Consider the following 23,631-nt stretch of genomic DNA (forward strand, 5'->3'; position numbering starts at 1 on the left):
TCAAAGCCTTTGCAGTGTCCAGTACCTTCAGCTGTTTCTTGATATCATGTAGGGTGAATTCAATTGGCTGAAGACTGACATCTGTGATGCTGGGACCTCCGGAGGAGACCGAGACGGAGCCTCCACTCGGCACTTCTGGCTGAAGGTTGTTGCGAATGGCTCAGTCTTGTCCTTTACACAGGTGTGCTGAGCTCCTCCATCCATCTCCTCCTGTGAACCTGACTGGAGTGAGATCGTGAGGACCAAGCAAGCTCACCTGTCGCATTAAAGATAGGCAAAGATGGCTTTGCCACGAAGGCCAGTCGGCGTGGGTCGCGAAGGTCGGTCGGTGTGGGTCGCGAAGGTCGGTCGGTGTGGGTCGCGAAGGTCGGTCGGTGTGGGTCGCGAAGGTCGGTCGGTGTGGGTCGCGAAGGTCGGTCGGCGTGGGTCGCGAAGGTCGGTCGGTGTGGGTCGCGAAGGTCGGTCGGTGTGAGTCGCGAAGGTCGGTCGGTGTGAGTCGCGAAGGTCGGTCGGTGTGAGTCGCGAAGATCGGTCGGTGTGAGCCGCGAAGGTCGGTCGGCGTGGGTCGCGAAGGTTGGTCGGTGTGAGTCGCGAAGGTCGGTCGGTGTGAGTCGCGAAGGTCGGTCGGTGTGAGTCGCGAAGGTCGGTCGGTGTGAGTCGCGAAGGCCGGTCGGTGTAGGTCGCGAAGGTTGGTCGGTGTGAGTCGCGAAGGTCGGTCGGTGTGAGTCGCGAAGGTCGGTCGGTGTGAGTCGCGAAGGTCGGTCGGTGTGAGTCGCGAAGGTCGGTCGGTGTGAGTCGCGAAGGTCGGTCGGTGTGAGTCGCGAAGGTTGGTCGGTGTGAGTCGCGAAGGTCGGTCGGTGTGAGTCGCGAAGGTCGGTCGGTGTGAGTCGCGAAGGTCGGTCGGCGTGGGTCGCGAAGGTCGGTCGGTGTGAGTCGCGAAGGTCGGTCGGTGTGGGTCGCGAAGGTCGGTCGGTGTGAGTCGCGAAGGTCGGTCGGTGTGGGTCGCGAAGGTCGCTCGGTGTGGGTCGCGAAGGTCGGTCGGTGTGAGTCGCGAAGGTCGGTCGGCGTGGGTCGCGAAGGTCGGTCGGTGTGGGTCGCGAAGGTCGGTCGGTGTGAGTCGCGAAGGTCGGTCGGCGTGGGTCGCGAAGGTCGCTCGGCGTGGGTCGCGAAGGTCGGTCGGCGTGAGTCGCGAAGGTCGGTCGGCGTGGGTCGCGAAGGTCGGTCGGTGTGGGTCGCGAAGGTCGGTCGGTGTGAGTCGCGAAGGTCGGTCGGCGTGGGTCGCGAAGGTCGGTCGGCGTGGGTCGCGAAGGTCGGTCGGTGTGGGTCGCGAAGGTCGGTCGGCGTGGGTCGCGATGGTCGGTCGGCGTGAGTCGCGAAGGTCGGTCGGTGTGGGTCGCGAAGGTCGGTCGGTGTGGGTCGCGAAGGTCGGTCGGTGTGAGTCGCGAAGGTCGGTCGGTGTGGGTCGCGAAGGTCGCTCGGTGTGGGTCGCGAAGGTCGGTCGGTGTGAGTCGCGAAGGTCGGTCGGCGTGGGTCCCGAAGGTCGGTCGGCGTGGGTCGCGAAGGTCGGTCGGCGTGGGTCGCGAAGGTCGGTCGGCGTGGGTCGCGAAGGTCGGTCGGTGTGAGTCGCGAAGGTCGGTCGGCGTGGGTCCCGAAGGTCGGTCGGTGTGAGTCGCGAAGGTCGGTCGGTGTGAGTCGCGAAGGTTGGTCGGTGTGAGTCGCGAAGGTCGGTCGGTGTGAGTCGCGAAGGTCGGTCGGTGTGAGTCGCGAAGGTCGGTCGGCGTGGGTCGCGAAGGTCGGTCAGTGTGAGTCGCGAAGGTCGGTCGGTGTGGGTCGCGAAGGTCGGTCGGTGTGAGTCGCGAAGGTCGGTCGGTGTGGGTCGCGAAGGTCGCTCGATGTGGGTCGCGAAGGTCGGTCGGTGTGAGTCGCGAAGGTCGGTCGGCGTGGGTCGCGAAGGTCGGCCGGTGTGGGTCGCGAAGGTCGGTCGGTGTGAGTCGCGAAGGTCGGTCGGTGTGGGTCGCGAAGGTCGCTCGGTGTGGGTCTCGAAGGTCGGTCGGTGTGAGTCGCGAAGGTCGGTCGGCGTGGGTCGCGAAGGTCGGTCGGTGTGGGTCGCGAAGGTCGGTCGGTGTGAGTCGCGAAGGTCGGTCGGCGTGGGTCGCGAAGGTCGGTCGGCGTGGGTCGCGAAGGTCGGTCGGCGTGGGTCGCGAAGGTCGGTCGGCGTGGGTCGCGAAGGTCGGTCGGTGTGAGTCGCGAAGGTCGGTCGGTGTGGGTCGCGAAGGTCGGTCGGTGTGGGTCGCGAAGGTCGGTCGGTGTGAGTCGCGAAGGTCGGTCGGTGTGGGTCGCGAAGGTCGCTCGGTGTGGGTCGCGAAGGTCGGTCGGTGTGAGTCGCGAAGGTCGGTCGGCGTGGGTCCCGAAGGTCGGTCGGTGTGGGTCGCGAAGGTCGGTCGGTGTGAGTCGCGAAGGTCGGTCGGCGTGGGTCGCGAAGGTCGGTCGGCGTGGGTCGCGAAGGTCGGTCGGTGTGGGTCGCGAAGGTCGGTCGGTGTGAGTCGCGAAGGTCGGTCGGCGTGGGTCGCGAAGGTCGGTCGGCGTGGGTCGCGAAGGTCGGTCGGTGTGGGTCGCGAAGGTCGGTCGGCGTGGGTCGCGAAGGTCGGTCGGTGTGGGTCGCGAAGGTCGGTCGGCGTGGGTCGCGAAGGTCGGTCGGTGTGAGTCGCGAAGGTCGGTCGGTATGAGTCGCGAAGGTCGGTCGGTGTGAGTCGCGAAGGTCGGTCGGTGTGAGTCGCGAAGGTCGGTCGGTGTGAGTCGCGAAGGTCGGTCGGTGTGAGTCGCGAAGGTCGGTCGGTGTGGGTCGCGAAGGTCGGTCGGTGTGAGTCGCGAAGGTCGGTCGGTGTGAGTCGCGAAGGTCGGTCGGTGTGAGTCGCGAAGGTCGGTCGGTGTAAGTCGCGAAGGTTGGTCGGTGTGGGTCGCGAAGGTCGGTCGGTGTGGGTCGCGAAGGTCGGTCGGTGTGAGTCGCGAAGGTCGGTCGGTGTGGGTCGCGAAGGTCGCTCGATGTGGGTCGCGAAGGTCGGTCGGTGTGAGTCGCGAAGGTCGGTCGGCGTGGGTCGCGAAGGTCGGTCGGTGTGGGTCGCGAAGGTCGGTCGGTTAAAGTCGCGAAGGTCGGTCGGTGTGGGTCGCGAAGGTCGCTCGGTGTGGGTCGCGAAGGTCGGTCGGTGTGAGTCGCGAAGGTCGGTCGGTGTGGGTCGCGAAGGTCGGTCGGTGTGGGTCGCGAAGGTCGGTCGGTGTGAGTCGCGAAGGTCGGTCGGCGTGGGTCGCGAAGGTCGGTCGGCGTGGGTCGCGAAGGTTGGTCGGTGTGGGTCGCGAAGGTCGGTCGGTGTGGGTCGCGAAGGTCGGTCGGTGTGAGTCGCGAAGGTCGGTCGGTGTGAGTCGCGAAGGTCGGTCGGTGTGAGTCGCGAAGGTCGGTCGGCGTGGGTCGCGAAGGTCGGTCGGCGTGGGTCGCGAAGGTCGGTCGGCGTGGGTCGCGAAGGTCGGTCGGTGTGAGTCGCGAAGGTCGGTCGGTGTGGGTCGCGAAGGTCGGTCAGTGTGAGTCGCGAAGGTTGGTCGGTGTGAGTCGCGAAGGTCGGTCGGTGTGAGTCGCGAAGGTCTCCCCCACCGACATGTCCCGAAAGTTGCCGGGATGGCAAAGTGGGTCCCGGGGATAAAAGGTTTGAAAGATGCTGCACCCGTCTATTGAACCCCGCCCCCCCACCCCACCCACCGTGATTTTAAAACTATTGTACTTTAAGGTCTCACTTCCTTTGACAATCGCTTTGCCAAACCATTGTTGCAAAACTGCTGGGCGGTTTAATTGCTTCCACCAAAGCTCTGTTTGGACTGAATGTCTCTGATCATGAGATGTTTATGTGCCACAAGGCAACACATTCAGCATCAAAGTGCAAAAAGCACAAACAAGATGCAAATGATTCAAAGCCCAGCGCACACGTGGTCTGAGCAGAATCTCACTCGGTTATGCAACATCCAGATTGACCGACCTGCTGTTACATTTCAACGTGATTACTGTTTCTAATCTGCAGCAGCTCTGAAAAACAGGATGGATTGTGACTTCACTTTCACTTTACACCACAAAAACATTCACATTTCCTCAAAATATGTGGCGCCTTCCCCTTTATCAGATTTTCCATGCTTCTATTATTCTCTTTTAACCATTTAAACCTCCTCTTGACCTCATCATTTACTGATCCCTCTTCTCCTTTCTGCCTCACATCCGCTTGCCTTTCGTCCCGATTTTGAAATTCTTCTCCGCTCCTACGGATCACTCCATGGCCTCGTCACTCACTACCTCAGCAATCTCCTCAGCTGCACAAGCCCCCACCATCTTCAACTCTGTCGTCTTTGACACAACCCCAGTTACCATCGCACCGCCATTGATGGCTCTGCCTTTGGGTCCCTGCACCCCCAGTTACGGTTCGGAGGTGGATATGGGGGAGACGGTGGGGGAGATGGTGGGGGAGACGGTGGGGGGACGGTGGGGTTGATGGTGGGGGGACGGTGGGGAGACGGTGGGGAGACGGTGGGGTTGATGGTGGGGGGACGGTGGGGAGACGGTGGGGAGACGGTGGGGGAGATGGTGGGGAGACGGTGGGGTTGATGGTGGGGGGACGGTGGGGAGACGGTGGGGGAGACGGTGGGGAGATGGTGGGGGGACGGTGGGGAGACGGTGGGGGAGACGGTGGGGTGACGGTGGGGGAGACGGCGGGGGAGACGGCGGGGGAGACGGCGGGGAGGCGGTGGGGGAGACGGCGGGGGAGACGGTGGGGGAGACGGCGGGGGAGACGGTGGGGGAGACGGTGGGGGAGACGGCGGGGTGATGGTGGGGTGATGGTGGGGGAGACGGTGGGGGAGACGGTGGGGGAGACGGTGGGGGAGACGGTGAGGAGACGGTGGGGGAGACGGTGGGGGAGACGGCGGGGGAGACGGTGGGGGAGACGGTGGGGGAGGCGGTGGGGGAGACGGTGGGGGAGACGGCGGGGGAGACGGCGGGGGAGACGGCGGGGGAGACGGTGGGGGTGATGGTGGAGGTGACAGTGGGGTTGATGGCGGGGTTGATGGTGGAGGTGACGGTGGGGAGACGGTGGGGGTGATGGTGGGGAGACGGTGGGGGAGATGGTGGGGTGATGGTGGGGAGACGGTGGGGGAGACGGCGGGGGAGACGGTGGGGGAGACGGTTGGGGAGATGGTGGGGGTGATGGTGGAGGTGACAGTGGGGTTGATGGCGGGGTTGATGATGGAGGTGACGGTGGGGAGACGGTGGGGGTGATGGTGGGGAGACGGTGGGGGAGATGGTGGGGTGATGGTGGGGAGACGGTGGGGGAGACGGTGGGGAGACGGTGGGGAGACGGTGGGGGAGACGGTTGGGGAGATGGTGGGGGTGATGGTGGGGAGACGGTGGGGGAGGCGGTGGGGGAGACGGTGGGGGAGACGGTGGGGGAGACGGTGGGGGAGACGGTGGGGAGACGGTGGGGGAGACGGTGGGGAGACGGTGGGGAGACGGTGGGGGAGACGGTGGGGGAGACGTGGGGGAGACGGTGGGGAGATGGTGGGGGAGACGGTGGGGGAGACGGTGGGGGAGACGGTGGGGGAGACGGTGGGGGAGACGGTGGGGAGACAGTGGGGAGACGGTGGGGGAGACGGTGGGGGAGGCGGTGGGGGAGACGGTGGGGGAGATGGTGGGGGAGACGGTGGGGGAGACTGTGGGGAGACGGTGGGGGAGACGGTGGGGATACGGTGGGGGAGACGGTGGGGTAGACGGTGCGGTGAAGGTGGGGGGACGGTTGCGAGACCGTGGGAGAGACGGCGGGGGAGACGGTGGGGAGACGGTGGGGGAGACGGTGGGGGAGACGGTGGGGTGATGGTGGGGGAGACGGTGGGGAGACAGTGGGGGAGACGGTGGGGTAGACGGTGCGGTGAAGGTGGGGGTACGGTTGCGAGACCGTGGGGGAGACGGCGGGGGAGACGGTGGGGGAGACGGTGGGGAGACGGTGGGGGAGACGGTGGGGGAGACGGTGGGGAGACGGTGGGGGAGACGGTGGGGAGACGGTGGGGGAGATGGTGGGGGAGACGGTGGGGTGATGGTGGGGGAGACGGTGGGGAGACAGTGGGGGAGACAGTGGGGGAGACGGTGGGGTAGACGGTGGGGTGATGGTGGGGGAGACAGTGGGGGAGACGGTGGGGGAGATGGTGGGGGAGACGGTGGGGTGATGGTGGGGGAGACGGTGGGGAGACGGTGGGGGAGACGGTGGGGTGATGGTGGGGTAGACGGTGGGGGAGACAGTGGGGTGATGGTGGGGGAGACGGTGGGGGAGACGGTGGGGTGATGGTGGGGGAGACGGTGGGGTGATGGTGGGGTGATGGTGGGGAGACGGTGGGGGAGACGCTGGGGAGACGGTGGGGAGACGGTGCGGTGAAGGTGGGGGACGGTTGCGAGACCGTGGGGGAGATGGCGGGGGAGACGGTGGGGGAGACGGTGGGGTGATGGTGGGGTGATGGTGGGGTGACGGTGGGGGAGACGGTGGGGAGACGGTGGGGTGATGGTGGGGTGATGGTGGGGTGACGGTGAGGTGATGGTGGGGGAGACGGTGAGGTGATGGTGGGGGAGACGGTGGGGTGACGGTGGGGTGATGGTGGGGTAGACGGTGGGGGAGATGGTGGGGGAGACGGTGGGGTGACGGTGGGGGAGACGGTGGGGAGACGGTGGGGTGATGGTGGGGTGATGGTGGGGTGATGGTGGGGGAGACGGTGGGGTGATGGTGGGGTGATGGTGGGGAGACGGTGGGGGAGACGCTGGGGAGACGGTGGGGAGACGGTGCGGTGAAGGTGGGGGGACGGTTGCGAGACCGTGGGGGAGACGGCGGGGGAGACGGTGGGGGAGACGGTGGGGTGATGGTGGGGAGACGGTGGGGGAGACGCTGGGGAGACGGTGGGGAGACGGTGCGGTGAAGGTGGGGGGACGGTTGCGAGACCGTGGGGGAGACGGCGGGGGAGACGGTGGGGGAGACGGTGGGGTGATGGTGGGGTGATGGTGGGGTGACGGTGGGGGAGACGGTGGGGAGACGGTGGGGTGATGGTGGGGTGATGGTGGGGTGACGGTGGGGGAGACGGTGGGGAGACGGTGAGGTGATGGTGGGGGAGACGGTGAGGTGATGGTGGGGGAGACGGTGGGGTGACGGTGGGGTGATGGTGGGGTAGACGGTGGGGGAGACGGTGGGGGAGACGGTGGGGTGACGGTGGGGGAGACGGTGGGGAGACGGTGGGGTGATGGTGGGGTGATGGTGGGGGAGATGGTGGGGTGATGGTGGGGTGATGGTGGGGTAGACGGTGGGGGAGACGGTGGGGGAGACGGTGGGGGTGATGGTGGGGAGACGGTGGGGGAGACGCTGGGGAGACGGTGGGGAGACGGTGCGGTGAAGGTGGGGGGACGGTTGTGAGACCGTGGGGGAGACGGCGGGGGAGACGGTGGTGGAGACGGTGGGGTGATGGTGGGGTGACGGTGGGGTGATGGTGGGGTGATGGTGGGGTGATGGTGGGGTGATGGTGGGGGAGACGGTGGGGAGACGGTGGGGTGATGGTGGGGGAGACGGTGAGGTGATGGTGGGGGAGACGGTGGGGTGATGATGGGGTGACGGTGGGGTGATGGTGGGGTGACGGTGGGGTGATGGTGGGGTGATGGTGGGGTGATGGTGGGGTGACGGTGGGGGAGACGGTGGGGTGATGGTGGGGTGATGGTGGGGTGATGGTGGGGTGACGGTGGGGGAGACGGTGGGGTGATGGTGGAGAGACGGTGGGGGAGACGGTGGGGGAGACGGTGGGGGAGACGGTGGGGTGATGGTGGGGGAGACGGTGGGGGTGATGGTGGGGGAGACGGTGTGGGAGACGGTGGGGTGATTGTGGGGTGATGGTGGGGGAGACGGTGGGGTGATGGTGGGGTGACGGTGGGGGAGCAGTAATATCATCATCCTTGGGCGAGGCGTGGTTCCAATCCCAGAACAGCCGCTGGTAGGAACTCGTTAATGAGAAAGGGAAAATCCAGAGTAACCCCATTGCCAGTAACGATGACCATGGAACTATCATCGACTGTCTCTACGATCCATCTGTTTCATTAATGTCCCTCAGAGAGACCCTGAGCAATGTGGGGCTGATTCTACACGGCCCTCTGAAGTGTATCAATTGGACATAGAATCAGAGAAGTAGGCCATTCAGCCCATCGAGTCTGCACCGGGCCTTAGAAAGAGCACCCTGTTTAAGCCGCACCCCTCCACCCTATCCCCTTTATCCCCGTAACCCAGTGACCTCACCTAACCTTTTTAGTCACTAAGGGCAATTTATCACGGCCAATCCACCTAACCTGCACATCTTCCGGGACTGTGGGAGGAAACCGGAGCACCCGGAGGAAACCCACGCACACACGGGGAGGATGTGCAGACTCCGCACAGACAGTGACCCAAGCCGGGAATCGAACCTGGGACCCTGGAGCTGTGAAGCCACTGTGCTAACCACTGTGATACCCTGCCGCTCATGGCCTGTGTCGGTAGCAATTCAAAAGGAGGGATTTGGGGAAGAGCACAAATGCTGACTTTGCCGCTGAAACCACATTCCATCAAACATTTATTCTTTTAAATCTCCCTCTCTGTTTGTTACGTACCCCTGGGGGGGCTGAGGACTATGCTCTATAAGATTCCCCACCTCTACCACGGAGTATCAACTACCCTGGTGATTGGGGGTGGGGTTTTTCCCTCAACAAGGGGAACCTCTAAGTATTAAGACTCCGACTTGGGTGCAGGGCGTCACGGTAGCATAGTGGTTAGCACTGTGGCATCACAGCTCCAGGGTCCCAGGTTCGATTCCGGCTTGGGTCACTGTCTGTGCGGAGTCTGCACGTCCTCCCCGTGTGTGCGTGGGTTTCCTCCGGGTGCTCCGGTTTCCTCCCACAGCCCAAAGATGTGCAGGTTAGGTGGATTGGCCATACTGAATTACCCCTTAGTGCCCAAAAAGGTTAGTTGGGGTTACAGGGATAGGGTGGAGAAGTGGGTTTGGGTAGGGTGCTCTTTCCAAGGGCCGGTGCAGACTCGATGGGCCGAATGGCCTCCTTCTGCTCTGTAAATTATATGATTCTATGAGGTCGGGAGTGCAGCGCTTTGGGGAGAGGAGTTGCTGCTTATTGTGTATACCGCAATAACCATTTCTTCATTCCCATCAAGCCTCTCTTCCCTTCGATTCTACACTCTTTGTCCTAAAACCTCTCTGCTTGACCAGGCTTTTTTCCATTGTTCTAATATCCCCTCAGGTAGTTTAGTATCAGCTGGTGTTTTGTAATCACTCCTGTGTCGCCCCCCCGGGGCCAGGTCGCCCCGCGCCCCCCCCAGGACCCCGGAGCCCACCCGCGCCACCTTGTCCCGCCGGTAAGGTAGGTGGTTTAATCTACGCCGGCGGGACAGGCAATTTATCGACGGGACTTCGGCCCATCCGGGCCGGAGAATCGCGGGGGGGGCCCGCCAACCGGTGCGGCGTGATTCCCGCCCCCGCTGAATATCCGGTGCCGGAGACTTCGGCAACCGGCGGGGGCGGGATTCACGCCAGCCCCTGGTGATTCTCCGACCCAGCGGGGGATCGGAGAATCTCGCCCCTTGTCTTTGTTCTTGGCTGCCCGGCCTCCCCTTTCCCTGCCTCTGTGCTTCCTAAAAAACAGTGACATCACTTGTGATGAGAGCTGAGTGAGTGAAACGGGAACTCTGTTCTCTCTCTGCACACGCCGCCTGCTCTGCTGTATGTTTACAGCACTCTCTGCTTGCATTGCACATTTCCGACACCCACAGTATTTCACTCTGTCGCTGTGGTTTGTGTCAGCAGTCTCTGATCTGGAAGGAACAGCGTTTTGGTTAGTGCCAAATGCTATTGTGAAATTGGAAATCGAAGGCGGGCCCTTATTCTCGATGCAGCATAAGAAGCCCTTGTGGATTGGTGGTTTGGCTGGAGGGGGAGAGGGTGCGGCCAAAACCAGTTGGAGCAGGAGAAAGGAGCGTTGGCTGTCTTTCTCTAACCTGAAGCTGGGGCCAGCCTCACTCAGAAAATCCTGGGGTTTTATCAGGGTGGGGGGATTTAAGATTGTTTCATTTTCATATATTATACAGCCAGGCGAGTCCCTCACTATCAACATCCTGGGGGTTCCCATTGATCAGAAACTGAACTGGACCCAGCCACATTAATACTGTGGCCACCAGCGAAATTCTCCATCCCGCCCCGCCACATTTCTGCCCCGACCCGCCGGCGGGAGTCTCCGTAACACCGGCTGGTCAGTGGGGTTTCCCATTGTGGGGCAGCCCCACGCCGTCGGGAAACCCCCGGGAACCGGCATAACGGAGACTCCCGCCGGCGGAGAATGACGCCCCAGGAATCCTACAGCGAGTAACTCACCTCCTGACTCCCCAAAGTCTGTCCACCATCTTCAAGACACAAGTCAGGAGTGTGATGGAATACTCTCCACTTGCCTGGATGAGCGCAGCTCCAACAACACTCAAGACGCTCAACACCATCCAGGACAAAGCAACTCGTTTGATTGGCACCCCATCCAGCACCTGAAACACTCACTCCCTTCACCTCCCACATTTCACACTGGCAGCCGTGTGCACCGTCTACAAGATGCACTCAACAACTCAGCAGGTATCCTCAGGCAGCGCCTTCCAAACCCACAAACACCACCATCTAGAAGGACAAGAGCAGCAGATACCTGGGAACCCCACCACCTGGAGGTTCCCCTCCAAGTCACTCACCACCCTGACTGGGAAATATATCGCCGTTCCTTCACTGTCGCTGGGGCAACAGCCTGGACCTCCCTCCCTAACAGCACTGTGGGTGTACCTACACCTCAGGTCTGCAGCGGTTCAAGAAGGCAGCTCACCCCCACCTTCTGAAGGGCAACTAGGGAGGGGCAATAAATGCTGGCCCGACCAGCGACACACACATCCCATAAACAAAAAAACCCAATTGTTCATATTTTAGAATATAGCAAGATGCCCAGCGAGAATCAGGATGGGATTCTCTAATCCCGCGGCAGAGAGTCGACGCTGTTGTAAACCCCGTTGTGTTTTACGACGGCCTAATGGGCCGAGGACTAATGGTGGCCCCTACAGGGGGCCAGCGCGGCACTGGAGTGGTTCAAGCCTCTCCAGCTGCCGATCCCGGCACGAACTGGGTTCCGCAGGATCCGCGCTTGCACAGCGGCTCCCTTCAACGCGCCGGGCCCGACGCAACACGGCGCAGGCCTACAGGGGCCGGCGCGGAGGAAAGGAGGCCCCCAGCCACAGAGGCCGGCCCACCGATCGGTGGACCCCGATCGCGGGCCAGGCCACATTGGAGGAACCCCCCCCCCCCCCCCCAGGTCGGACCCCCTCTCCCCCCCCCCACCCCAACAGGCTGCCCCCTGACCCATCCACGCCGAGTTTCCGCTGGCTGAGAGCAGGCGTGGGCGGCGCCAGCAGGACTCGCCGTTTTTACAACGGCCGCTCGGCCCACCCCGGCCCCCGACCGGCGCTGCGCCAATCACGCCGGCAGCAATGCCGCCGATTCTCCGCTCTGTGGCTCCGGCACCGGGGCGGGGCGGCGTGGCACGATACGCGCCGGTCGCGGGGATTCTCCGGCCCCGGGCTGAGAGAATCCCGCCCCTAACTCCTTGGATTTAGAACATAGAACATAGAACATAGAACAATACAGCGCAGTACAGGCCCTTCGGCCCACGATGTTGCACCGAAACAAAAGCCATCTAACCTACACTATGCCATTATCATCCATATGTTTATCCAATAAACTTTTAAATGCCCTCAATGTTGGCGAGTTCACTACTGTAGCAGGTAGGGCATTCCACGGCCTCACTACTCTTTGCGTAAAGAACCTACCTCTGACCTCTGTCCTATATCTATTACCCCTCAGTTTAAAGTTATGTCCCCTCGTGCCAGCCATATCCATCCGCGGGAGAAGGCTCTCACTGTCCACCCTATCCAACCCCCTGATCATTTTGTATGCCTCTATTAAGTCTCCTCTTAACCTTCTTCTCTCCAACGAAAACAACCTCAAGTCCGTCAGCCTTTCCTCATAAGATTTTCCCTCCATACCAGGCAACATCCTGGTAAATCTCCTCTGCACCCGCTCCAAAGCCTCCACGTCCTTCCTATAATGCGGTGACCAGAACTGTACGCAATACTCCAAATGCGGCCGTACCAGAGTTCTGTACAGCTGCAACATGACCTCCCGACTCCGGAACTCAATCCCTCTACCAATAAAGGCCAACACTCCATAGGCCTTCTTCACAACCCTATCAACCTGGGTGGCAACTTTCAGGGATCTATGTACATGGACACCTAGATCCCTCTGCTCATCCACACTTTCAAGAACTTTACCATTAGCCAAATATTCCGCATTCCTGTTATTCCTTCCAAAGTGAATCACCTCACACTTCTCTACATTAAACTCCATTTGCCACCTCTCAGCCCAGCTCTGCAGCTTATCTATATCCCTCTGTAACCTGCTACATCCTTCCACACTATCGACAACACCACCGACTTTAGTATCGTCTGCAAATTTACTCACCCACCCTTCTGCGCCTTCCTCTAGGTCATTGATAAAAATGACAAACAGCAACGGCCCCAGAACAGATCCTTGTGGTACTCCACTTGTGACTGTACTCCATTCTGAACATTTCCCATCAACCACCACCCTCTGTCTTCTTTCAGCTAGCCAATTTCTGATCCACATCTCTAAATCACCCTCAATCCCCAGCCTCCGTATTTTTTGCAATAGCCTACCGTGGGGAACCTTATCAAACGCAAAGGTCAGGAAATCCTCCCCTAGCTCAGGGATTCAATGGTTCCACTCTCACATCTGACAATGTGGAACGTTGTCCAGGAATAGCCTGTCCACAAGAAGCTGACGTAATTCCAAACAAGCTAATTACCAACATATCCGTCTACTCTTGATCATCAGTGGGGTGACTGATGATTTGATTTGATTTATTGTCACATGTTCCGAAGTACAGTGAAAAGTATTCTTCGGCAGCCAAGGGAATGTACACAGTGCGTACATAGTAGACACAAGAATAATCAACAGAGAACATTGACAAATGGTACATCGACAAACAGTGATTGGTTACAGTGCGGAACACGGGGCCAAACAAAGCAAATACATGAGCAAGAGCAGCATAGGGCATCGTGAATAGTGTCTTACAGGGAACAGATCGGTCCGAGGGAGAGTCGTTGAGGAGTCTTGTAGCTGTGGGGAAGAAACTGTTCCTATGTCTGGATGTGCAGGTCTTCAGACTTCTGTACCTTCTGCCTGACGGAAGGGTCTGGAATAAGGCAATGCCTGAGTGGGAGGGTCTCTGATAATGCTGTCTGCCTTCCTGAGGCAGTGGGAGGTGTAGACAAAATCAATGTGGGGGTGGCGAGCTTGTGTGCTGCGCTGGGCTGAGTTCACCACACTCTGCAGTTTCTTGCGATCTTGGGTCGAGCAGTTGCCATACCAGCTGTGATGCAGGAACGCCACACAGTCAGTGGGGATCAGGTACCATAGATCGTGCTACCAAGGGGCACTTACTCAGCAATAACCTGCTAACAAACGCCCAGTTTGTGTTCTTCCAGAGCCACTCAGCTCCTGACCTCATGACAGACCTATTACAAACATGGACAAAAGAGCTGAACTCCGGAGGTGAGGTGAGGGTGGCTGCCCTGGACATCAATGCAGCCCTGGACCAAGTACAGTATCGAGGAGCCCCAGTCACACAACCACTGATCCACCAAACCCCTGCAGTTCAGAAGGAGGCCATTCAGTCCCTCGAGTCAGCACCAACCCTCTGAAAAAGCACCCCACCCAGGCCCACTCCCCATCCTAGCCCCGAAACCACATCCAACCTGTACATCACTGGACTGTGGGAGGAAACCGGAGCACCCGGAGGAAACCCACGCAGACACGGGGAGAACGTGCAGACTCCGCACAGACAGTGACCCAAGCCGGAATCGAACCTGGGACCTGGAGCTGTGAGATCAATGTTGGCCATGTCCTTCACCACCCGGGAGTTATACACCCCCCCGGGCCCTTAGCATGGTCACCATGACTGTTTTCCTTGTTTGGGTATCTGCGGAGGGTGGAGTATGTGCTATCCCCGGAAGCAATGGCATTAAGCTGTTTAAGCATACTTAAGTAAATTTTAATTTGTGCTAATCAGATCCACACCCCCATTGGACGGGAACCTGATTACTCCAGGGGGGAGGGCCTGGGAACATCACATTCTGAATTTCCGTCAGCGCCAATCCCGTTTTTGGGCCTCTCGCGAGAGTTGACGGCCTTTCTGCAATTAGGTGCGAAGGGAAACGGGCCGGTAAAATGGAGGCCTGTGTTTCAGTCGCCACTGAGCCCGCCTGACCTCACCGAGGGCGTCCCAGAATTTTCTGTTTCTATTTCGGACTGGGCTGAGTTGAAGAGAGTGTTTAAGTTGGTCTGAGGGTGCACTTGATATCACAGCTGCTTCATCAGCAAGCTGCTGCCTCCGAGGCTTAACCCTGGACGGTCCTGTAAAGAGCTCTGAGCCCCAGCACGAGCCAGCTGCGACTGCCCGGGCGGTTCAGGCGGTGAGACCCTTGCAACTTCGGAGAATCCCATCTTCTCCGTGGTGTCTGCTGAGTTAGCTGACTAAACGCAGGGCAACGGTGATGATCATGGGAACAGGAGGCGGCCATTGGCTGAGATCACAGCTGACCTGAATCTTAATATCATTGACTCTAAACCCATTAACATATTTACCCAACAGAAAACCAACATTCGCAGTCTTCAAAATTGTAATTGCATCCAGAATTCCCAGCTTTCTGGGGAAGGCAGAGCTCCAGATTTTCACTCCCCTTTCTCGAAGAAAATGCCTCCTGACAAACCCCTGAACATCCCAGCTCAGATTTTCAGGTTCTATTCTCTTTCCTACACTGCCCCCGTCAGGCAAAATAATTTCTCTCTATCTACCCAGTCATAATCCTTAAATCATCTTAAACACTTCATCTAATCCCCCACGACATTCTGGACCCAAAGGAACACAAACCTCGGAATCTGACCTCATCATTTCTGGCCCCAGTGTTATCCTGCTGAATATGCGTGGCCGCCCCTCCAAGTGCAACGTATCCTTCTTAAAACACACGGCCTGGAACTCTCAATGGGCCTAACCAATACTAAATGGTATGACTGTTCTCACTAATCTCAGTTCCCTCTGCTAATCAGGGGTTATCTCAGCAGAGTATCTGCTGGATGCCGCCTATTGGGTCAGTCTAACAAAAAATATATATTTTGGAGGAATTATTTCCCGTGATGAGGAGGGGATTAGGCCTGGAGGTGAGCAGGGGATTGGGCCTGGAGGTGAGGAGGGGATTGGGCCTGAAGATGAGGTGGGGATTGGGCCTGAAGGTGAGGAGGGGATTGGGCCTGGAGGTGAGGAGGGGATTGGGCCTGGAGGTGAGGAGGGGATGGGGCCTGGAGGTGAGGAGAGGATTGGGCCTGGAGGTGAGGAGGGGATTGGGTCTGGAGGTGAGGAGGGGATTGGGTCTGGAGGTGAGGACAGGATTGGGCCTGGAGGTGAGGGGGGGATTGGGCCTGGAGGTGACGAGGGGATTGGGCCTGAAGGTGAGGAGGGGATGGGGCCTGGAGGTGAGGACAGGATTGGGCCTGGAGGTGAGGAGGGGATTGGGCCTGGAGGTGAGGAGGGGATTGGGCCTGGAGATGAGGTGGGGATTGGGCCTGAAGGTGAGGAGGGGATTAGGCCTGGAGGTGAGGAGGGGATTGGGCCTGGAGGTGAGGAGGGGACTGGGCCTGAAGGTGAGGAGGGGATTGGGCCTGGAGGTGAGGAGGGGATTGGGCCTGGAGGTGAGGAGGGGATTGAGCCTGAGGTGAGGACAGGGTGGGCCTGGAGGTGAGGAGGGGATTGGGCCTGGAGGTGAGGACAGGGTTGGTCTGGAAGTGAGGAGGGGATTGGTACTGAAGGTGAGGAGGGGATTGGGCCTGAAGGTGAGGAGGGGATTGGGCCTGGAGGTGAGGAGGGGATTGGGCCTGAAGGTGAGGAGGGGATTGGGCCTGGAGGCGAGGACAGGATTGGGCCTGGAGATGAGGAGGGTATTGGGCCTGCAGGTGAGGAGGGGATTGGGCCTGGAGGTGAGGACAGGGTGGGTCTGGAGGTGTGGAGGGGAATGGTACTGAAGGTGAGGAGGGGATTGGGCCTGGAGGTGAGGAGGGGATTGGGCCTGGAGGTGAGGAGGGGATTGGGCCTGGAGGTGTGGAGGGGATTGGTACTGAAGGTGAGGAGGGGATTGGGCCTGGAGGTGAGGAGGGGATTGGGCCTGGAGGTGAGGAGGGGATTGGGCCTGGAGGTGTGGAGGGGATTGGTACTGAAGGTGAGGAGGGGATTGGGCCTGGAGGTGATGAGGGGATTGGGCCTGGAGGTGAGGAGGGGATTGGGCCTGGAGGTGAGGAGGGGATTGGGCCTGGAGGTGAGGAGGGGATTGGGCCTGAAGGTGAGGAGGGGATTGGGTCTGGAGGTGAGGAGGGGATTGGGCCTCGAGGTGAGGAGGGGATTGGGCCTGGAGGTGAGGAGGGGATTGGGCCTGAAGGTGAGGAGGGGATTGGGTCTGGAGGTGAGGAGGGGATTGGGCCTGGAGGTGGGGAGGGGATTGGGCCTGAAGGTGAGGAGGGGATTGGGTCTGGAGGTGAGGAGGGGATTGGGCCTGGAGGTGAGGAGGGGATTGGGCCTGGAGGTGAGGAGGGGATTGGGTCTGGAGGTGAGGAGGGGATTGGGCCTGGAGGTGAGGAGGGGATTGGGCCTGGAGGTGAGGCGGGGATTGGGCCTGGAGGTGAGGAGGGGATTGGGCCTGGAGGTGTGGAGGGGATTGGTACTGAAGGTGAGGAGGGGATTGGGCCTGGAGGTGAGGAGGGGATTGGGCCTGGAGGTGAGGAGGGGATTGGGCCTGGAGGTGAGGAGGGGATTGGGCCTGGAGGTGAGGAGGGGATTGGGCCTGGAGGTGAGGAGGGGATTGGGTCTGGAGGTGAGGAGGGGATTGGGCCTGGAGGTGAGGAGGGGATTGGGCCTGGAGGTGTGGAGGGGATTGGTACTGAAGGTGAGGAGGGGATTGGGCCTGGAGGTGAGGAGGGGATTGGGCCTGGAGGTGAGGAGGGGATTGGGCCTGGAGGTGAGGAGGGGATTGGGCCTGGAGGTGAGGAGGGGATTGGGCCTGGAGGTGAGGAGGGGATTGGGCCTGGAGGTGTGGAGGGGATTGGTACTGAAGGTGAGGAGGGGATTGGGCCTGGAGGTGAGGAGGGGATTGGGCCTGGAGGTGAGGAGGGGATTGGGCCTGGAGGTGAGGAGGGGATTGGGCCTGTAGGTGAGGAGGGGATTGGGCCTGGAGGTGAGGAGGGGATTGGGCCTGGAGGTGAGGAGGGGATTGGGCCTGGAGGTGAGGAGGGGATTGGGCCTGCCGATTGTGCTGCCTGGCTGAGCTAATGCTCATTGTCCGAGTTCATATGGATGAAGAAATTTCACTTGGTTGTGTCATGTGAGATACCTTTAAGAAATGGATGTTTAAGAAATGTACCTTTAAGAAATGGGTGTTTATCAGTGATGTCAGAGAGTGGGTGGAGCTGGGCTGTCTGTCAGCTTTTTACTTTCTTTTTAGGCTGTTTGCTGCAGGGTGTGATTTAGTTTGGTTTTCAGAGCTGGATAGCTGCAGTCACAGCCAGAAGGGGTAGTAGTCTCAATCTCTGTAATCTAAAAACTGTAAATCGATCCTTTGGTGATTTAAAACTAATAACTGCTCTCAGTAGTGATTTTAACCTGATGTGCTTCTGTTAAACGTTTCTTTTTTAATTCTTATGGATGTTAAAAGGACAGGTTAAGGATCACTTAGTGTTGTATTCTTTGAAAATGAAAAGCGCTTATTGTCACAAGTCGGCTTCAATGAAGTTACTGTGAAAAGCCCCTAGTCGCCACATTCCGGCGCCTGTTCGGGGAGGCTGGGACGGGAATTGAACCGTGCTGCTGGCCTGCCTTGGTCTGCTTTCAAAGCCAGCTATTTAGCCCTGTGCTAAACCAGCCCCTGGGGGTTGTATTTGAATTGACGGTTGCTCAGATGTTCACTGTATGTTTTAAAAAGGTTAACTTGAGTTCATAGAATAAACATTGGTTTGCTTTAAAAAATACTTTTCCATTTCTGCTGTCCCACACCTGTAGAGTGGGCCGTGTGCTCCCCAGACCACAATCTATTAAAAGTTGTGGGTCAGGTGAACTCCATGATACACTTTGGGGTTCTCTAAACCCTGGGCCAGAACAGTTGATTGGTCACAGTGTGACAGGCTTGCACCCAGCCAGACAGAGAACATGTGCAACACAGGAAGGAAGGATCATGCTGCTTAAATACGCAGCCACAAACGGAACAACACCGCTGTAACCTCTGAGGATACTGACACAAAATGAAGCCAAGCATTTCTCCATTATTAAATGGCTCCGGTGGGGACGGGTCTGTCACGATAAATTCCGAGTACAGTACTGGTGGGGACGGGTCTGTCACTGTATAACACTGGGGTACAGTACTGGTGGGGACGGGTCTGTCACTGTATAACACTGGGGTACAGTACTGGTGGGGACGGGTCTGTCACTGTATAACACTGGGGTACAGTACTGGTTGGGTCGGGTCTGTCACTGTGTTACACTGGGGTACAGTACTAGTGGGGACGGGTCTGTCACTGTATAACACTGGGGTACAGTACTGGTGGGGACGGGTCTGTCACTGTATAACACTGGGGTACAGTACTGGTAGGGACGGGTCTGTCACTGTATAACACTGGGGTACAGTACTGGTGGGGATGGGTCTGTCACTGTATAACACTGGGGTACAGTACTGGTGGGGATGGGTCTGTCACTGTATAACTCTGGGGTACAGTACTGGTGGGGCCGGGTCTGTCACTGTATAACACTGGGGTACAGTACTGGTGGAGACGGGTCTGTCACTGTATAACACTGGGGTACAGTACTGGTGGGGACGGGTCTGTCACTGTATTACACTGGGGTACAGTACTGGTGGGGATGGGTTTGTCACTGTATAACACTGGGATACAGTACTGGTGGGGACACGTCTGTCACTGTATAACACTGGGATACAGTACTGGTGTGGACGCGTCTGTCACTGTATAACACTGGGGTACAGTCCTGGTGGAGACGGGTCTGTCACTGTATAACACTGGGGTACAGTACTGGTAGGGACGGGTCTGTCACTGTGTAACACTGGGGTACAGTACTGGTGGGGACGGGTCTGTCACTGTATAACTCTGGGGTACAGTACTGGTGGAGACGGGTCTGTCACTGTATAACTCTGGGGTACAGTACTGGTGGGGACCGGTCTGTCACTGTATAACACTGGACTACAGTACTGGTGGGGACGGGTCTGTCACTGTATAACACTGGGGTACAGTACTGGGGGGACGGGTCTGTCACTGTATAACACTGGACTACAGTACTGGTGGGGACGGGTCTGTCACTGTATAACACTGGGGTACAGTACTGGTGGGGACGGGTCTGTCACTGTATAACACTGGGGTACAGTACTAGTGGGGATGGGTCTGTCGCTGTATAACATTGGGGTACAGTACTAGTGGGGATGGGTCTGTTGCTGTATAACACTGGGGTACAGTACTGGTGGGGACGGGTCTGTCACTGTATAACACTGGGGTACAGTACTGGTGGGGATGGGTCTGTCGCTGTATAACACTGGGGTACAGTACTGGTGGGGATGGGTCTGTCACTGTACAACACTGGGGTACAGTACTGGTGTGGACGGGTCTGTCACTGTATAACACTGGGGTACAGTACTGGTGGGGACGGGTCTGTCACTGTATAACATTGGGGTACAGTACTGGTGGGGACGGGTCTGTCTCTGTAAAACACTGGGGTACAGTGGTACCAGGGGATTGGAGAGTGGCGAATGTCGTGCCCCTGTTCAAAAAAGGAACTCGGGATAACCCTGGGAATTACAGGCCAGTTAGTCTTACTTCGGTGGTAGGCAAAGTAATGGAAAGGGTACTGAAGGATAGGATTTCTGAGCATCTGGAAAGACACTGCTTGATTAGGGATAGTCAGCACGGATTTGTGAGGGGTAGGTCTTGCCTTACAAATCTTATTGAATTCTTTGAGGAGGTGACCAAGCATGTGGATGAAGGTAAAGCAGTGGATGTAGTGTACATGGATTTTAGTAAGGCATTTGATAAAGTTCCCCATGGTAGGCTTATGAAGAAAGTAAGGAGGCATGGGATAGTGGGAAATTTGGCCAGTTGGATAACGAACTGGCTAACCGATAGAAGTCAGAGAGTGGTGGTGGATGGCAAATATTCAGCCTGGATCCCAGTTACCAGTGGCGTACCGCAGGGATCAGTTCTGGGTCCTCTGCTGTTTGTGATTTTCATTAATGACTTGGATGAGGGAGTTGAAGGGTGGGTCAGTAAATTTGCAGACGATACGAAGATTGGTGGAGTTGTGGATAGTAAGGAGGGCTGTTGTCGGCTGCAAAGAGACATAGATAGGATGCAGAGCTGGGCTGAGAAGTGGCAGATGGAGTTTAACCCTGAAAAGTGTGAGGTTGTCCATTTTGGAAGGACAAATATGAATGCGGAATACAGGGTTAACGGTAGAGTTCTTGGCATTGTGGAGGAGCAGAGAGACCTTGGGGTCTATGTTCATACATCTTTGAAAGTTGCCACTCAAGTGGATAGAGCTGTGAAGAAGGCCTATGGTGTGCTCGCGTTCATTAACAGAGGGATTGAATTTAAGAGCCGTGAGGTGATGATGCAGCTGTACAAAACTTTGGTAAGGCCACATTTGGAGTACTGTGTACAGTTCTGGTCGCCTCATTTTAGGAAGGATGTGGAAGCTCTGGAAAAGGTGCAAAGAAGATTTACCAGGATGTTGCCTGGAATGGAGAGTAGGTCTTACGAGGAAAGGTTGAGGGTGCTAGGCCTTTTCTCATTAGAGCGGAGAAGGATGAGGGGCGACTTGATAGAGGTTTATAAGATGATCAGGGGAATAGATAGAGTAGACAGTCAGAGACTTTTTCCCCAGGTGGAACACACCATTACAAGGGGACATAAATTTAAGGTGAAAGGTGGAAGATATAGGAGGGATATCAGAGGTAGGTTCTTTACCCAGAGAGTAGTGGGGGCATGGAATGCACTGCCTGTGGAAGTAGTTGAGTCAGAAACATTAGTGACCTTCAAGCAGCTGTTGGATAGGTACATGGATTACGGGAAAATTATATAGTGTAGATTTATTTGTTCTTAAGGGCAGCACGGTAGCATTGTGGATAGCACAATTGCTTCACAGATCCATGGTCCCAGGTTCGATTTCGGCTTGGGTCATTGTCTGTGTGGAGTCTGCACGTCCTCCCCGTGTCTGCGTGGGTTTCCTCCGGGTGCTCCGGTTTCCTCCCACAGTCCAAAGATGTGCGGGTTAGGTGAATTGGCCAATGATAAATTGCCCTTAATGTCCAAATTGCCCTTGGTGTTGGGTGGAGGTGTTGAGTTTGGGTAGGGTGCTCTTTCCAAGAGCTGGTGCAGACTCAGGGGGCCGAATGGCCTCCTTCTGCACTGTAGATTCAATGATAATCTATGATTAATCTAGGACAAAGGTTCGGCACAACATCGTGGGCCGAAGGGCCTGTTCTGTGCTGTATTTTCTATGTTCTATGTTCTATGTTCTATGTACAGTACTGGTGGGGATGGGTCTGTCACTGTATAACACTGGGGTACAGTATTGGTGGGGACGGGTCTGTCACTGTATAACACTGGGATACAGTACTGGTGGGGACGGGTCTGTCACTGTATAACCCTGGGGTACAGTACTTTTGGGGACGGGTCTGTCACTGTATAACATTGGGGTACAGTACAGTACTGGTGGGGACGGGCCTGTCACTGTATAACACTGGGGTACAGTACTGGTGGGGACGGGTCTATCGCTGTATAACACTGGGGTCCAGTACTGGTGGGGACGCGTCTCTCACTGTGTAACACTGGGTACAGTATTGGTGGGGACGGGTCTGTCACTGTATAAACAGGGTTACAGTACTGGTGGGGATCGGTCTGTCACTGTATAACACAGGGGCACAGTACTGGTGGGGACGGGTCTGTCACTGTGTAACACTGGGGTACAGTACTGGTGGGGGCGGGTCTGTCACTGTATAACACTGGGGCACAGTACTGGTGGGGACGGGTCTGTCACTGTATAACACTGGGGTACAGTACTGGTGGGGACGGGTCTGTCACTGTATAACACTGGGGTACAGTACTGGTGGGGATGGGTCTGTCACTGTATAACACTGGGGTAGAGTACTGGTGGTGACGGGTCTGTCACTATAACACTGGGGTACAGTATTGGTGGGGACGGGTCTGTCACTGTAAAACACTGGGGTACAGTACTGGTGGGGACGGGTCAGTCACTGTATAACCCTGGGGTACAGTACTGGTCGGGACGGGTCTGTCACTGTATAACACTGGGGTACAGTACTGGTGGGGACGGGTCTGTCACTGTATAACACTGGGGTACAGTACTGGTGGGGAGGGGTCTGTCGCTGTATAACACTGGGGTACAGTACTGGTGGGGACGGGTCAGTCACTGTATAATACTGGGGTACAGTACTGGTGGGGACGGGTCTGTCACTGTATAACACTGTGGTACAGTACTAGTGGGGATGGGTCTGTCACTGTATAACACTGGGGTACAGTACTGGTGGGGACGGGTCTGTCACTGTATAACACTGGGGTACAGTACTAGTGGGGATGGGTCTGTCACTGTATAACACTGGGGTACAGTACTGGTAGGGACGGGTCTGTCACTGTATAACACTGGGGTACAGTACTAGTGGGGATGGGTCTGTCACTGTATAACACTGGGGTACAGTACTGGTGGGGACGGGTCTGTCACTGTATAACACTGGGGTTCAGTACTGGTGGGGACTGGTCTGACACTGTATAACACTGGGGTACAGTACTGGTGGGGACGGGTCTGTCACTGTATAACACTTGGGTACAGTATTGGTGGGGCCGGGTCTGTCACTGTATAACACTGGGGTACAGTACTGGTTGGGACTGGTCTGACACTGTATAACACTGGGGTACAGTACTGGTGTGGACGGGTCTGTCACTGTATAACACTGGGGTACAGTACTGGTGGGGACGGGTCTGTCACTGTATAACACTGGGGTACAGTATTGATGGGGAAGGGTCTGTCACTGTATAACACTGGGGTACAGTACTGGTGGGGACGGGTCTGTCACTGTATAACACTGGGGTACAGTACTGGTGGGGATACTGGGTCACAACTTGGTGTGTCCATTCTCTTGTTGCTGGAGTTGCAGATTGATCCAGTTCCTCAAATGAGTGTTGCATACGTGGGGAGTGGCTGTGTGTCAGGCTGTTACTGAGTTGGTACTATAATCTGGTAGCACAGTGGTTAGCACTGTGGCTTCACAGCTCCAGGGTCCCAGGTTCGATTCCCGGCTTGGGTCACTGTCTGTGCGGAGTCTGCACATCCTC

The sequence above is a fragment of the Scyliorhinus torazame genome, chromosome 13 (genome assembly GCF_047496885.1).
Source record: "Scyliorhinus torazame isolate Kashiwa2021f chromosome 13, sScyTor2.1, whole genome shotgun sequence".
Lineage (NCBI taxonomy): Eukaryota > Metazoa > Chordata > Chondrichthyes > Carcharhiniformes > Scyliorhinidae > Scyliorhinus > Scyliorhinus torazame.